Here is a 12,740-nt window from a genome sequence, read left to right on the forward strand (position 1 = left end):
GACATCTTGAGCAACAGCATTCCCAAAAGACTCTGTTCAAATGAGCTGTACCAGTTTGGAAATGGAGAGCCTGGTGAAAGATGATGGTGAAAAATCCTTCTCTTTCAGGATCATCACCATTTGCATGGATTCCTGCAGAAAAATGCCAAGTGGTGGTGATTGCAGTGTGATAAACATTTGTGCTCTCATTTAAACTGTTTAAAGAACTGCACGAGCATTGGCATTAGTTGGAAAATTTCCACAGCCAAACCCAGCTATTCCTAATTTCCTAACTACGCCCTGTCCAAAATAACTTAGGCTAAGGAATGTGCATTGTATATTCCCCATAATACATCCTTTATTATCATGTTCTCTATGGATTGTAGTGATGGACTCAGAAATTCAGGTTTTGATTCCTGTCCCTATCCTTGAAGTTCCTGTATGACCTTGGGAAAATCTCCTTGTGCTTCTCTTTATTGCTCAGTACTTTGGGAAAAGGAAATAAGGACACGGGATCCTCTTTTGTGGGATGCAAAACTCAGCTTATTGCCAAAATTTGAGTGAGAAAAAATGCCAATCACTTCCACAGCTGATGAAAGAGCAGAGGGACGCCACGAAACACGTTCAAGACTTTAATAATTCCCAGTGGTTGTGAAGATATTTTGGGTTTCTCACCACTAGTCAGCCTTCCCCTGCCATTTGCTCCTGGTGTCTTCCAGCAATTCCTTGTGCAGTGCTCATCTCAGCAGTCTTCATCTGGTGCCAGCTGAAATATGCAGCCATAATAAAGATATTTTATTTCAAAGCTTCCCTCTCTGCTCATGGCCAGAATGTCTGAGTATCTTCCACCGTGTTTCTGCTAACAACAACAATAATAATAATAAAAAAGGCAAACAGCAGAAGAGTTCTCAGCTTGGTCTACACACTGCTCGTTTGAGCTGGTTTTGGGAGGAGAGAGGATTTTGCTGATTGGATTCTGCAATTCAAGGTTTGCTGTGGGCAGAGCCCACCTGCCCATGGAACAGACACCACTGGCAGGACCTCCAGTGGTGCCCATCCCTGTGATGTGGCTGTGGCTTCCTCTCCCCGTCCTCCCCCTGGGTGGGAGCCTGGCCAGGCCACCAGCGTGGGCAGCATCTCCATTTAGCAGAACAATAAAGTCTGAGCTCCTATTCCCAAAGGGAAAATGTAAATTGTGAGATCTTGCCTAAAAATATGGATTATGAAAGTGCATCCATTTCTATTGTCTCGGCGAAACATTGTGTTAAGTGAGCTTAATCAGACACACATTATTTGTCTCTGTGGATGGAATTCTCTGGCCTGTGTTCCCCAGGTCACAGCAGATGATCTAATGGTCCCTTTGGCCCTAAAATTCCCTGAAACAATGAAACATGGATTTCATTAATGGAGCTAGACTTTTGGAAGAATGAAATACGAGCTACACATATCCTAATAATACATCTTTCAGATTCCTACAGAGTTTGTCCATCTTTTTGCCAGACTGCAGCTTGTGGAGTGAGGCAGGGCCCTGATCTCTCTCCCTTGGGAACAAAGTCCTAACCCAGCTTTGTCTATTGAAAGGCAGATGTCTGCATGCTCCTGCAGGATGTTGGACCATCCAAAACCAAGTCTCTGGAGAACCTTAATCTCCTTTTCCCTCCTTTCAGTCATGGATTGTATAACTCTTGCTGTCCATTATATGCGTTGTGTTAAATCCCAGAACAAAGTGTTGTTCCTGGGGCTTTAGCTCCTCCATTCTCTTTGGTGATCTACTCTGACATCCAGACAAGGACAAGAGAAGGCTTTGGGGTAACCTAATTGTGGGATATTCTCTTAGGAGTTGGACTTCATTGTCCTTGTGGGTCCCTTTCAACTCAGAATAATCTGTCATTCTGTAATTGCAGCCTTCCTGTACCTGAAGAGAGCCTACAAAAAAGATGGAGAGGGGTGATTCACAAGGAGCTGGAGTGACTGGACAGGGGGAATGGCTTCACACTGGCAGAGAGTGGGCTTAGATTGGATATTAGGATGAAATTCTTCCCTGTGAGGGTGAGGAGGCCCTGTCACAGGGTGCCCAGAGAAGCTGTGGCTGCCCCTGGATCCCTGGCAGTGCCCAAGGCCAGGCTGGACAGGGCTGGGAGCAGCCTGGGATAGTGGAAGGTGTCCCTGCCCATGGCTGAGGGTAAGAACCAGATGATCCTTAAGATCCCTTCCAACCCAGACAATATGATATGCATAATCCCAGGATAATTCTGGGGCCAAGTGGTTCCTGGAAAAGCAATCCCTGTGGATCTACTTTATGTGATGAAGAGCTGCTGGTTGTTGCAGAACCACACCCTGCGTTCCTCTCCTGGCTCATCCCTAGAGGAGGCAGTGACAGCCTGGCACACATGAGGTTAAGCACGAAGACATTCAGTGGATGCCACCAGAAGCAGATGGCACCAGGGGACACTGCAGCTGTCCCCTCAGAGCAGCCACATCCGCAGGAGCCAGGCTGCTTCATCCAGCTCCAACCCTCTCTGACCTCCTTGCTGAATGCCTGCGGATGTGCACAACCACTGTGGAGAGGGTCCCAGACTCAGGAGTCGCCTAATTTGTGTGAAAGACCAAGAACAAAACAGAAAAGCAGCAGAAGGATCGAATTGCAAAAGCCATCCCCCCTGCCCGGCCGGGCAGGCGGTGATTCCAGACAATACCTTCCGGATTTCCAAGAGGGAAGTGATAGATCCTTCCCAGGGCAGGCCCAGGACAGCTGTCATGCTTTGTGGCTGCCCTGGGTATGCAATGATGTCATTTCAGAGAAGGAATCAAAGATTGGCTTCAGTTTGAGGAGGTTTAGTTGTTTTGGTGTTTTTTAAACTTTGCCTTCATTTCCTTTTTTTTTTTTTTTTTTGCCTTAAAATTTCACCCAGAGATGTTTCCAAACCCAAGAGCCTTCCCTCCCTGCTCGCTCTTTCCCTGCTGTCCCGTGCTGGCGCCGGGCACTGGATCCTTACTGGGAAATGGGAAGGTCACACAGTTTACTGGTTTTCTGTCAGCCACAGAGACCTCTTTGGCCACGGCGTGAATCACCCTGGAGAGAGGCTCATTTTCTGCACCACCTCCCGAAATGTCACAGAAAAATAAACCCCACTGTGTGACTGTAATGAGGCATATTCTGGGCCTGTTTATTTTGTAGGCAAAAAGCCACTGCCAGCAAGCAGAGTCAGCTATAGGTTCCAAAAAAATCTCCTTTACCAAGGATATTGTATGTGGAGGAGAACTGCCAAATTCTCCAGGCTGGAATGTCTGTTTTCCAAGGAGCAGGCTCTTCTGGCACATCCTGAGCAATCCAGAGTCAGGTGGGCAACCAAGTGAGTGGTACGGAGAGCCAGCAAGGGGAATGTCACCACTGCAAGGGGAAAAATCAGATGTAACACCAGTCCTGATTATCTGTCCCACTCCCAAAATTCATGAATCTTCTCCTGAAGAAGGAACCAGGTGCCCAAATCCATCCTGGCTTATCACTCAGCTGAGGGCCTGTCAACACTGGGAGTTTCCACCTCCGAGGATGGGCTGCAGGAAGCCAAAATCTGTCACCTCTTTCCTCTGCCTCATTAGATCCTGCCTTTCACAGGATGCTGGAATCAAAGTCTGTGTGTTCACAGGCAGATAAATCACCCCAGACCACCAAATAATGGGAATTCTAACACAAGGGCCTACCTGTGGGCCGGGTGTTTTCACACTCCCAGTAAAACTTTATGGGGCGGGAAATGCAATAATTAAGGAAAAGTTTTACAAAAATCACCAACTAAGTTTTTAAAAGGTCTCTTGGGTGCAAGCCTGTCATCATCATTGGGGTTTGCTGAGCCTCAGTATCAGGGTTTTAATACTGGAAAGAGCTTTTGGGGACAGCAAGATTGCTGTGAAAGGATTTCCCATCTCACTTGTGGGGCTGGAGGGCTTTGATGAAAAAAGATTTCTGTATCTCTGCTTTATCTGTGTTAGCTGTATTTTTGCATTGATGAACACATTTCTGTAATTCAGGGCCCAGCTTGTTAAAATTCAGCCACCTGCATCTTTCAAACTGGAATACCCAAAAGCCCCTTGAGAAGTTTTATTGAAGTTTTGTAGGAACTCACAGGGCTGAGAAGGTTTGTTTAGGTGGATTCAGCTTCACCAGCTGATGAAGAATTTGACCCCAAATTACACAATGTTTGAACAAAGCATCTAGACCAGAGTCATATTTCTGGCAGTGAAAATGTATAAGAAAAATACACTTAAAAATATATAAAGAGAGTGAAAATGAGTAAGGCTACCTCTAAACTCCCTCACAGCCCCAAAGCTATTCCTTGCAGTAGGTGATTATGTGCATTTGTGAACTTTAACCTTCTGCTGGCCTGATCTTGGCAGAGCTGAGGTTCCTTGCTGTCCATGGCCCCAGCATTCCCATGCTGTCCCTCTGGCTATCGGGAGCAGGGATCTCCTCTCTCAGGGGTCTCTCCCTCTCCATGAGATCATTGACACATTTGCACTTCTGTTCCCAGATTGCTCCAACACTGGCCTACCTTAATCAGCAGAGTGTCGATTCCCACACTTGGGAATGACAATTGCAGTGGTAATTTTAAAGGTATTTTTCATCCACGAGGAGCCAAGACCTTTTTAAAGCAGCGACATCAAGGGAATATTTGTTTTAAAAATTTGAGCAGGAGGGGATGGCTATTTGTACACTTTATGTTTCCTTTTAGCTTCAGCTCTTTTTTTTTGCCCTTGCAGGCAGAGTTTTCTGTGTAAGCAGTTGCTGTGTGACTCCTTTTCCTCTTCCCTGGGCACCTTATAGACCAAGAAGCCACAATTGGGAATGCATTCAGAGACCATTAGTACAGGAAGTCGGGTCAAATCCAAAGAAACCATGAAGCAGTAAGTTGGAAAACACGGCATGAATGGCCTTTTCATAGGGCCGCTTTCAGGTGGAGTTTGTTTTTGGATTAAAGGAGTTTATTCAGGTATTCACAAATATCCCAGCTCTCTGAACTGGCTGGAATGTGGAAACCTCCAAGTCATAATCAATTGCCGTAAAAGGGATTGGCGTGTTCTAACTAGGGAATAGAGGGATGAAAGAGTCCTAATTAGGTGACACGCCTTCAAAACGGGATGAAAGGCCCAAAACATCCTCAAAGACGTGAGCAAATATGAAAATCTCCAATCACCTCTTTCTTTATTGGCAATCGCCACGTTCCAAAAATGTTGGTTTCAGATGTTTTTTGTGTGTACTGAAGTCCCACATCATTTTTTCCCCCCCACTTCGCCTGCTTGGCTGGGGAGTTAAAAAATAAAAGGCCCAACACGAGTGAAATGTGACAGAGCCTTGTTCTGTTCCCTCACAGGGGCTCAGGAACTGCGATTGCTGTGTCCTGGGTAATATAAAAATGCTTAGAAGGGAAGTTTGGATGGTCGAGGTGTGATGCCATGGAAAATACTGTCTTTGGCAGGGCCGTGCTCAGAGATACATTCTCAATTTTTCCTTTTGGGCACACGAAAAAGGGAAGCTGCTGACCCGAGTTCAGTGAAATCAGGATTAGAAATCAAAGCAGAAAGAAACTGGAGTGGTGATCACCACAGGCATCAAATATGGATGGAAAACATCCTGGGGAGAGGAAAAAATGCAGTTTTGGTTTTTTTTTTCCCTGCTAGGAGAAGTGTAGGGATTGTGTCCTTTCTTCCCACCTGAACTTCCAGGAATGGCACCTTTTAGTGACCTGCAGGTGACAACCTTGATCTGGCTCAACAAAGACCTCAATAATTCCAGCACAAACCACCTTTGGCTGTTTTCAGGGCTGACCTTTGCCAAGCACTCTGGAGATGCAATTTGCAACAGAGGTGTTAATAATTGTCTTTGCAAAGCAGCTGCAAACGTGGATTTAAAGCCCACTTTCATGGCTGAGAACTAAACACTAAGTCAGGTCTTTGCACTTGTTAGGCTCAGCTTATTTCAAGCTTCATCTGCTTTGTGCTGTTGTCAGTTGAAGATTATTGTTTCCCAGCTTGGTGTTAAAAGAAGTGGAAGGTTGTTGGTTGTTGGCAAGGTCTCTGGAAATAAGTGAAACCTTCTCCCCTTCTCATCCTCAGCACATAAACACTCCTTATAAACAGCAAATATACCAGAGGAAAATCCACATTTTATACATCCTGAAGCACTTGAGCCTCTGAGGGCTCTGCATTTAGAGAAACAGTCAGTATGGCTTCAGACATCCTCCAAAATAAAACCTACTCCCACTCCTATTACATAGTGGCAAATATTTGGCACTTACTAACAGTGCCCAAATTACCTTTTTTTTCTCCCCCCACATGGCACACACCTCGTTCTTCCAAACCTCACAGAGTGTCCCTTTCCCCTCCCACAGGTGCACAGACATGGAGGGACCAGAGGATTGAAGCACAGCCTTGGAATCTGCTTTGAATCTGGACTGCTGGCAGGAAAGCAATATTTGAAAGGATATTATTGCTGAATTTATTACAACAGGGTAGGATGTGTGCATTTTTAAGCAGGGTTTTTTGCTCTGACCAAGATGCTGACCCAAATTCCATTTTGGTTCTCGTATCAACAATTGTTGGGTGCAGCCAGCCAACATTTTTTGATGGAGCAATTTTCTACCCGCACTGGAATGCTGTCTAAATTATATATGAAATGCAGGAATTTGGGATAAATTTACAACTCCCCAAAAGGTGAGATATCGGATTTTGGCTTTCCCACTTCTTTTTAATAATGGCAAAGTCATTTTAATTTAGTGCCACAGAGACATTTAATTTTGATTTGCTTCCTTTGACTCATTTGGGTCAAGCAGTCCATTACATTTAATAGCATATTATTTTTACATTATGTTACATGTTCCCAGGGCCAACACTGGCACGCAGGGTGGAAACTTGTCCCTTCCACTTCTCTGCATCCTTTGGTGGTTTCCATTAGCTCCACACTGCTGAAAGCAGCTCTGCTGCTTCCTTTGCTCGGGCTTTTGAAAAGATTTCTCTTGGAGATGCTGTGCTGCACTTTTCCAAGGCTCAGCTGTGGGTGGTTGTGTCCAGCTTGGCAGAAGTCGAGCGCTGGTTCCTGAGCTGGGTGTTTAAATCTCCACAAAGATGCCCCATGTTTTCCCTCCTGGATTCACAGCTGGAGCTGAGCTGACCGTGGACCCTTTGGAAAGATTTTCCCCCTACACTGGCTCAAATCCCCTCCTGGTGTAAGGCCCTGCTTCCAGCTCCTGCAGTGTGTAAGATTTATCTGGCAGCTCCTTCCAGCCTTACCAGAACACTTCAGTGCTGTGTTGTTCAGCATGAGTGCCCCCAAAATATTCAGATAACCAGAAAAAAAAGCTGGAAGAGGAAGAAATCTCAAATCTCTTTGCTGGTGATGAAATCTTTCCATACTCTGCCCTGACCTCCTTGCAGTCTTTTCCTCCTTTTATTTTTTTCCCCTCTCTTGGAAAGCATCTCCTTTTCTGCCTAAGCTCTCAGTGCCTCGCCAGCCCTCACAGCCCCAGATTTTAACTGCTGAGAGAATGGCTGTGTTGAAAAGTCTGAGCTTTATCCTGAGGCTGCCCCTCTCTGGATTTCATGTGCTGCTAAGTTTAGGAAGTGCCACGCTCGGCCTTTCTAGCCCTGCTGTCACCTCCTCCTCGGGTCACTCGGCCAATCTTGCTCTGCCCAGGGAGGTGCGTGGTGGCATTTCCTGCTGCACAGGAAACTCTTCTTATTCCTGAAGCCATTGCCTCTCCCAGGAGCTCCAGTTTTGGGAGTTGTTGCTGCATTCTGGGGGATTTTCTTTCTACAACGTTCTATAAATGGCCAGGTTGTACAAAGGACTTATTCAAGATAAAAAACTGTGCTTAAATAGAAGCTGTGGCTGGATTAGGGAATACGTGATGAAAAACAAAGACGTGCATTTTGTCTGAAAAGGAAATAAAAATAAATTCATGCCCTGGCTGACTGTGCGTTGAGATCAGTTAAATGCTGCTGGGTTTTGCACACTGATGGTGGCTGTGTGGGTCCTTAAAAGCAAAAGTTGAGACCCTGTTCTTTTTGAGAGGAATTGGCAAAAAAGTAAATTTTCTTGCTTCAAGAAAAAAAAAACCAAAACAACCAAACAAAATAAAACAAACAAACAAAACAAAAAAAGAGCAGATCATTTTTCATCTGCTCATGGTGCCCACAGAAGAGTTTACAAGGGTTAAAAAAAAGCCAGTGGCTCAGAACTCTGAAGATTTTGGAAACTGCACTGAGGCAGCTCTGTGTAAGGATAATATGTGCTACTCTGAAATCTTCAGGATTCTTCATGCTTCCCATGGCCTCTGGAAAATCCATGGGGCTGTCATCCATGGGGCTGTCACTCGAGCACCTCATTTCTCTGCAGCAAAAATCACTTTGAGAACAGAAATCCAATTTGTTAAGTTGCTATTCCTAGAGAGTTTCTTGAGCTGTGTGGAATTAGTAATAGACCTTTCTGACAGCTCTTCCAACATCCTTCTTTGAGAGCAGGTTTTACTGAGCAAGAAACATTGCTATTATTAAATGAATTTATATCATAAATGTGGAAAACACTACTCAAAGAGGATATTTCAAGTCCACATGGTAAAAGAACAGACCTGAGTGGAATCAATCCCTTTTAATAGGGACCTTCTTTTATCCCAGGCTGCTCCAAGCCCCATCCAGCCTGGCCTTGGACACTTCTGGGCATCCAGGAGCAGCCACAGCTTCTCTGGGCATCTGTGCCAAGGCCTCAGCACCCTCACAGTGCTTGAGGTGCAAAGTTTGCACATTTATGGGCATCTCAGACATCTTAAAAAATTTTGCTTGTGCAGGTGGAGGGTGGAAGGAGGAGGCAGCTGGGCAAAGGCAGCTTTACTCCCCTCCTCCAGACCAGCAAATGGTGCAGGAGATCCTTGCTTGGTGGGAGCCGTGTCCTCCCTTGCTCCAGACGTGGAATGTGCAGCCCAGTTGGAGCAAATGGATGTATAAACACAGCAGGAGCCATCTGTAATGTGAAAATGGGGAGTTAGGTACCTACAGGGCCATTGTGCATTCAATGCACTGTGCTGGCTGGGCAGCCTGAATAATTGCACACATTGATATGGGGAACCAGCTAACCAGGCAGGGGTTTGCTTTTAATGCAGACCAACGGCTTCCTGTTTTGGAAATCTTGCCTCTTCAGTGCACAAATGCATAGTTTTGTATGTGCATAATTTGTGGCTGTAATTTTAGAGGCTCATTAAATAACTTGGCTGTGGAAATCAAATTGCCTTTCATCAAAATCCAGCGAGAGCTGGACCAGTTCTGTCCATCACAGCAGCCCTTCTGGTCTTCGTTACATGGCTGAAAAGCACAAATGCAAATGTGGCTGTGGATCTGTAGCACAGGAGGGAGGGAAAGGGAGCTTGGAAGAGGGAATGGTGCTGGCAGCAGGTTTCCAAGAGCGAGCTGGTCCTCTGAGGAGAAATGAGAGCTGCTCTGTTTTGCTGTCTGGGCAAGAAAGCAAAGGAAAGTCCTGAGTGACTGGTTGGAGCAGGGCTGCCCAGGACCCTGTGACACGTCCAGGGGCCCATGGGGCCCTGCACTGCTCAGGGGACCTTCTGCCATCTCTTCCCAGCAAATCCAGGCTGGGCACTTGGGCACCAAAACCCTGCAGGTACCATCAACCCAACCCTGGAACCTGGGCATTGAAACCCTGCAGGAACCATCAACCCAACACTGGCACCTTCAACCCAGCACTGGCACCTGGGCACCTGGGTTCTGCAGGAACCATCAACCCAACCCATCCATTTCTGGCCACCCCAAGTAATTACAGTGGAATTTTGTGACAGGAGGTCCCAGACTTGATGCCATTGCTGGGGTTGGTCCCTTCATGTTGGAGAATACTGTAAAATAACTCATCAGCTCGTAAAGTTCAGGTTTATTATCAATGAGAATGAGAAACAAGTGCAGGTGAAGATGGGGAGAGGCAGAAGCTCTTTGATGTTCTACAGCATTGTCCAAAGTCACATGGAGATTTCTTTTAGAATTTTATTTTAATCTTTATATAAAAGTATTATCCTATTTCTCCTTTTTGGTGAGATTGACACTGAAATGAAGGCAACTCTGACACAAGAAGGGAAATCTGCTCGATCAAAAACTCAGGCATTTTCTGGGATTTCATCTTTATTCTGCACAGCAGCAGCACAACTTCTTTCCCTCTCCCACCCTCCCTTGTCCAATGGTATTTATTTGCAGGAAAGTGGATTGGAAAGAAGGAAAAACAAGATGCAATTTCAAAAGGTCCAACGTCTAAAAGAGAAGCTTCAGAAAGGGAGACAAATAAAGAGATAAGACAGATGCTGTTTCCTCTGGAAGGGGAGACAGCTCTTTGGCAGCTGATGAAGAAGAGGTGGGATTCCCCCTTCCTCTGATCCCTTCCATTTGGGGTTTCAGGTGTCTCCTTCAGAAACCCAGAGGTCACGCAGGGGACAGCGCTCTCACCAGAAGGGCCACGGGGCTGCCAACGTGTCAGCGATTCAAAGACCACTGACAGAGACAAGAATGCAGCAGAGGTGTGACTGCAGTGTCACCTCGGAGCCACTGCAGCTCAGATCCACTTCAAAGGCAGGCGGGAGCTCCCGGAGCAGGAGCCAAACAGGGAGGTTGAAAGCTTGATTATGAGTTCTCGGATTCCCCCCTGGGCGTGTGAAAACGGGCAGCAGGGACCCTCGCACTGCAAGGTGAGTGGTGATGGTTTAAAGGGATGCTTTTCCTCCTGGTGCACTGGGAAAGCTCCTTTATAAAGCCAGAAGGGTGTCCCACCTGCCAAGGCTGCTCCAGCTGCACGTGAAAGGGTGAAGTGCAGCAAGTCCAGAGATATCCAAGGTGGGAAGGAGCTCACAGGGTGCCTAGTCCCACTGATATCCATTATCTAAGCAGAATAACTCCATGTTTCCCTGGTGAAACGCTGCAGCTGATGCCATTAGAGAGCTGCAGGATATGAGAACTTGTTCACCGTGGTGAAGTCTCCAGCTTTCAAACCAGAGGAGCAATAACTCCTGTTAGCACATACCCAAACTCTTCATTTCTTCCTGTTTTGTTTTTCTTTCCCCTCAGTTTTTTGGTTTTTTTTTTTGGTTGTGTGTGCCAAGTACATCCCTCAGCATCTCCATGCTAGCCCCTGGACTTTTCCAAACAGCAAAGGAAGCAGAAAAGGCTCCAAGCTTTTATCTGTGCTTTCAAAAGAATGCAAATCAGGAAACTCAACCTCAAAAGCTCGGGCTGGAAAGAGCATCCTCCCCTCTGCAAAACATTTCACCTTTAATATATTCGAACCAGCCTATGAGACCATTTCTCCTGCCAAGACAACTTTTCCTCATTAACTGTTGTGTTCCAGGAACCTCTTGGCTTATTCTGAACTTTTCAGCAGTGAAGCAGAACACCAAATGTCCAGCTCACATAGATGAGAAATTAAATCACATTTCAATACCTTGGCAGATGCTAAATGCTGATAAGGAGGCAAATCCCCTGAAGGAAACAGCAGTGCACCAGGGATTTTTGAAAGCAACCTGCAAAGGGAATATCCTCTTGAGGGTTGAGTTTACACCTGTCCCTGCCATCCTGGGGCTCCCGTGGGATTGTGGTGCCATATTAATGCACTGTGGATTTTAACTCACACTGATGCTGGTGGCTGCAGAGTGGGGATGTGATTGACAGCCCAAGAGATGTTCAGCTGTGAAAACTAAATCTAGATATGATTGCTGATCATGGTCCCAGATCCACCTGATGAGAGGGAGTGAGGTTGTACCTGGATTTCTCATCAGCTCCTGTTCGCCTGGGCTAAGAAAATGGACAGAAAACTCTTCTATCCTATTAATAATTATTTAATCCCATTGACACTCAGATATTGGATGATGTTCTCTCTATTGTAGCATAAGGGGCAAGTCGTGGGGGGAAAGGGACTGAAAAAACAGTCCTTAAAACCTGATTTCTAACTCTGAGACACTTCCATGAGTTGCCTACATGTCCATGCAGGTTTTTAGTAGATGTCTTTGTGCTGGTGAAGAAACACAGCTTTGACCAGCCAGTCCTAAAAATTTTAAGCAAAGCATCTCCGCACCTCAATTTTCCTCCATGTAAAAAAGGGGCAAGAAACAGAAATCCTTGAGGGGCAGGTGCCTTGGAAATGCCTCTGATGAAGGGCTGGGTTTGTGCCCGTGGCTGAAGTGTCCCTGCTGAGGAGGAGGAGGGAGACTTGAAACCGGGGCAGGGCAGGAAGCTGTGGGAAGCCTGAGTTTAATCTGCTCCGTGTGTGACTCAGAGCCCAAAATCTTCCCATCTCCTGAGGCTTTTGTGCTGCTGCCACGTTGGCTACAAGCAGCCAGATCTCTGCTTTGCCCAGCTCCATCTGTGTCCAGGCCAGTTTGGGGCTTTTTCACTTGTACTAATGGGATAAAAGTGGTTGGGGTTGCTCCATCTTTTCCCAGGGAGGTTCAAGCTCGATCTCTGTTTCGATCTCGACAGCTCTTGTCAAGGAAAAGACAAAGAGAGAGCTTGTTTAAAGTGGAGTAACACATCAGCAAAGTCCGTGGAAGTGAGGGAATCAAAATGCCAACAGCCAGCGAGAAGCCTTTGCATTCATCTCCTTTCTTAATCTAATTTTGCAACTGCAAAAATGTGGTGGAAATGGGAAGCTGGCAAGAAGCACGGGCTGAGTCCCTCAGACAGGGAGCTGAGAATGTCTGCCACCATTTGGGCTCCATAAATCTCAGTTCTCT

The 12,740-nt window shown here is 46.2% G+C and overlaps 2 long non-coding RNA genes across 2 annotated transcripts; one reads left to right on the plus strand and one right to left on the minus strand.

Moving 5' to 3' along the window:
- Window positions 1–633: 633 nt before the first annotated feature.
- Window positions 634–3,909, minus strand: LOC135279643 (uncharacterized). Its single transcript, XR_010346864.1, has 3 exons — window positions 3,682–3,909; window positions 3,217–3,370; window positions 634–745 (listed from the first exon to the last, which is right to left on the minus strand). It is a non-coding gene; the product is annotated as an uncharacterized LOC135279643 (long non-coding RNA).
- On the plus strand, window positions 3,472–7,607 carry LOC135279642 (uncharacterized). Its single transcript, XR_010346863.1, has 3 exons — window positions 3,472–3,610; window positions 4,735–4,878; window positions 6,363–7,607. It is a non-coding gene; the product is annotated as an uncharacterized LOC135279642 (long non-coding RNA).
- Window positions 7,608–12,740: the final 5,133 nt, after the last annotated feature.

The sequence above is a fragment of the Passer domesticus genome, chromosome 12, assembly GCF_036417665.1.
Source record: "Passer domesticus isolate bPasDom1 chromosome 12, bPasDom1.hap1, whole genome shotgun sequence".
Taxonomy (NCBI): Eukaryota; Metazoa; Chordata; class Aves; order Passeriformes; family Passeridae; genus Passer; species Passer domesticus.